Raw genomic sequence first — 3,735 nt, forward strand, 5'->3', positions numbered from 1 at the left:
TGCAGCCACAGGCAAAGGAGCCTTCCTGGGCACACGCCCAGATCTGGTCTGCCCGGAAATGATTCATCGTCTCCTAATTTTATTTATCGAGGTACGACTGACAGAGATTTTGGTCAAAGGGCGCGAGCTCTCGGCTGTCAGTCAGTCCCAAGGACCTGAGTGCGTGGTGACCCCGCCCGGGACACTGTCCGTACACTAGGAGGTGCCTAAGGACGGGTTTCACCCGTTCTCCTCGCTCCTCGGTCTGGGGAAGGGAACATGACTGGGGACAGGGCTACTTAGCTCCTGTCTGTGGCTCGTCAGCCGTCCAGAAATGAATGAAATCCCAAGTCTGCTCAAGGCAGGATTCTGCTTCCTCGACAGTGCGCCCGTGGCAACGATGATGCAACTCTTATTTGTTTGAAAATACTCTTCACGTATGTATATCTTTTGTAAATGCCAACGTTAGCCAGTTAGGAAGATGACCAGAGCTAATCATTTTCTAACAGCTTTGGCGAAATACAATTCGCTCCGACTATCACCGATGCAAGTTATTCCAATAAGGCACCTGGAACCAGGCTCGCAAGCTAAACGCGATGCGTTTGGACATTTGCATTCACACTGCAAGCAACAAAACGCACTGGTCACCGCCTACGAAGCCGGTGTCACCACCAGGACGGCAGGATGCTTACAACCTGCCCTGGATTTGTCAGCCCCTGCTCTCTGCTAAGAGGTCCCACGGTGGCCTGCTCCGTGGCCGAGGGGACTGCAGCCAAGCCCCTATGAGCGCTCTGGGCCCTCCCTGCTGCCCGGCCTTTGGGGTGAGCCCAACAGCCCCTGGCAGACGCCTGAGAAGTCCAGGGCCAGCCGGGCCCTCGGCCCACGCCTCCCACTGCAGGGTTTGGCGGCACAAGGAAGTCTGCTCCAGCCAGATGACTAAGCCTGGCTCTCTGCCTCCCCGTCAGCACACGCCGTGCTTGCTTACACGTCCTTGCTGGAAGCACGGGTCCTCACTAGGTGACCGCAGGTGTCCGTCCTCCCTGTAACCGGTACATGGACCCAAGGTCACGGTGGGGGGGTGGGTGAGGGGAGGGCTGTGGATTGGTTTCAGCACTGAGGGGTTAAGTCTAGCCCTATCCAGGCCCTGCACCCCCCAACAGGGCATGGGGACAACCCAGCCTCGGGGGTGGGGGGCCCTGATTCCACGAAGTACAGGCCGGAACCACAGCCCCCCTGGGGACTCGTGACAAGTCGGAACTTCAAATACACAGGGCCCAACTCGTCCAACCCCTGCTCTCTCCCCCCTGCCCGCCCCCGCTCCCCGCTCTCCCCGTCTCTGCTGCGGCTTCTCCCAAGCTCCCCTTCCTGGCTGCTCCCCAGCACTGGGCCCACCAAGCCTCTCTCACCCCCGTCCCCCGCACACATCCTTCCCTCCGGAGGCTGCTTCTCAGAACAGCCTGACCCTTGCCTGTCTCTCTAGTCACAAGTCACCTGCATATTTCCCGAATTGGACTTTAAGCCCCAGGGGACTTACGCTGACCCCTCAAACATCCAAGCACAGCTACGGGCTCCCTCACCGAGGGTGTGGCCGTTAGACCCGGGCCCACGCTGGCCCGGGATGGCAGCAGGAAGCTGGCACAGCAAACGTAGTAGAGGGGACTGTGAGAGGCGGAGGAAGCCAGGCCAGGAGCGGGGCGGGAGTCCTTTGAGAATGTCCCAGGTCCTGGGGCACAGGCCTGTCTGTGGCTAGGAGCTGGTGCTGACCGGGCCCCGCTGCCCGGCCCCACAAAAGCCGACACCGATGACTCTCGGCCAGTGCCACATAGTGTGTGTGTGTGCATGTGTCTGCACACCTACGTGGTGGCACAGAGCACAGAGACCATCAGAGAGGAGAATTAGCCTGAACCAGATTCAGAAATTCATCAACAGTATCTGAAATTAACCATCCCCAGGGAGGACTCTAAAGCACGTCGGAGAAAGAAATGAGGGCCCGTTTGCTAATAAAATCAAAGCCACGTCTGAAATGTCACCGGGACACAGATAACAAAATGGGAAAGAAGTGTGAATCAGAAGAGCCTCATCTAAAAATGGAAGCAAAGAACAGAACCAGAGCAGGCGGACAGGGTCCTCGAAAAAGATGCTGCCTCGTCTGTGGCCGAGTGTCCCCAAAATGTTCCAGGGGACGTTCTGAACAGTCGGCCAGGGCTCATTTTGGTGAGTCATTCTCCCTCTCTCTCTCCCTCCCTTCCTCCCTCTCCGCCCCCGCCCAGCCCTTCCCCGTTTAGCACTTTGGTAGAAGACTCCCTTAACTTAATCCTACATCCTTCCCATCCCCTCCACAGGCAGGGACTGACCTCTGACCTGTGCGTCACTCCCTATGACCCAGCCCACCTAGAGAAGGCCACACTCCTCGTCAGAGACCCTTGTTGTGTTATTTCTGTGACTGCAAATCGCTAGGAGTGAAGAAGAAAGTCTGCAAAAGCCACTGACCCCAAAGCAGGACCTTACGGAGAATCTTAGCACTTCCCTCCCCCATCCCCCTTTTTAGGTTTGGGTGCCAGGAGGCCGAGAGCTGTGCCTGGCCAGGCCGACGGCAGAGGAGCGTGTGTCCCGTCTCGTCACCTACTTGCATTTAGTTCTCCTTATGCTAGATGTGTCCATTATTATTATTATTATTATTATTATTATTTTGGTTGTCCCACTTTTAAAACGACTGAGAATAAGTTGAGAAAGCAAGCTTCTGAACCTTCCACTGCGGTCACAGTCTTGGCGTGGAGGCAGAGGACCAGTCGCCAAGCGGCTGGGGAAGAGGGCGGCCTCCTGGCCAGGGCCTGGGGTGCCCGGCCGGCGGACAAAGGCTTCTATGTGTGGCTCCCCTGGCAAGAGCCTTGGAAGCTGTGGATTTTAGCCGAAGAGGCAGAGACCAAGTGATGCAGCGGCATAGACGGGCTCCTTCCTCCCCAGCCTCTGGGAGCGGGTTCAAGGCCCACGGGATGGGGAGTGGGGGCTGGGATCCGTCAGACCCTCTTCATGGGAAGGTCGAAGCTCTGCACCTGCAGAGCGGACCCACCTCCCCATCCGTGAGCACCGGGGCCATTGCGAGGCGGGCATCCAAGCTGCTGACGATGCTACTGCATATTGTCACCTCACTGGGGCCTCCGTGACTCCCCCGGCTAGATGAAATACAGTGCTGTTTCTCATGACCGAAGTACATCGTCCCCAGAATAAGTCTGCCCTCCTCGCTAATGGCACACTCCCTCAGTCTGTTTCCCGGGCTCTCGCTCGGTCCAAGCTTGAGAACTCGAATGGCAGCCGTGAGACCGCATGACGGAAGCACAATGAACAGGGATGGTGTGCCAACATCGCCCAGTGACGGACGTGGGACCACAGACTGGGACGCCGGACAGTGGGAGACACAGCGAGAGACATTCCAGCTAAAGTACTGGCTGGAGCGTCCACCTCTGACCAGCAGAGACAGGTTCAAACTCAGGTCTTGACATCAAAACCCAAGGCCTCTCCCGTTACCTGCCAGGCGTGCTATTAATCGGGGCGGGGGGAGGCGGTGTTAATAAAAGATTTCATTTTTTACTGTGGTCAGACACTTTTGCCAAATCAAAAATGAACCAGAGAGTGTAGCTACCGCCATGCCACCCTGAACAAGCCCGATCCCGTCTGATCTCGGAAGCTAAGCAGGGTCGGGCCTGGTTAGTAGTTGGATGGGAGACCACCTAGGAACACCAGACGCTGTAGGCGTAG

General features: G+C 57.2%; 1 pseudogene; it reads left to right on the forward strand.

Moving 5' to 3' along the window:
• The first annotated feature begins 3,613 nt into the window (after window positions 1-3,613).
• On the forward strand, window positions 3,614-3,732 carry LOC112484151 (annotated as a pseudogene).
• Window positions 3,733-3,735: the final 3 nt, after the last annotated feature.

The sequence above is a fragment of the Pteropus alecto genome, unplaced genomic scaffold (assembly GCF_000325575.1).
Source record: "Pteropus alecto unplaced genomic scaffold, ASM32557v1 scaffold447, whole genome shotgun sequence".
Lineage (NCBI taxonomy): Eukaryota > Metazoa > Chordata > Mammalia > Chiroptera > Pteropodidae > Pteropus > Pteropus alecto.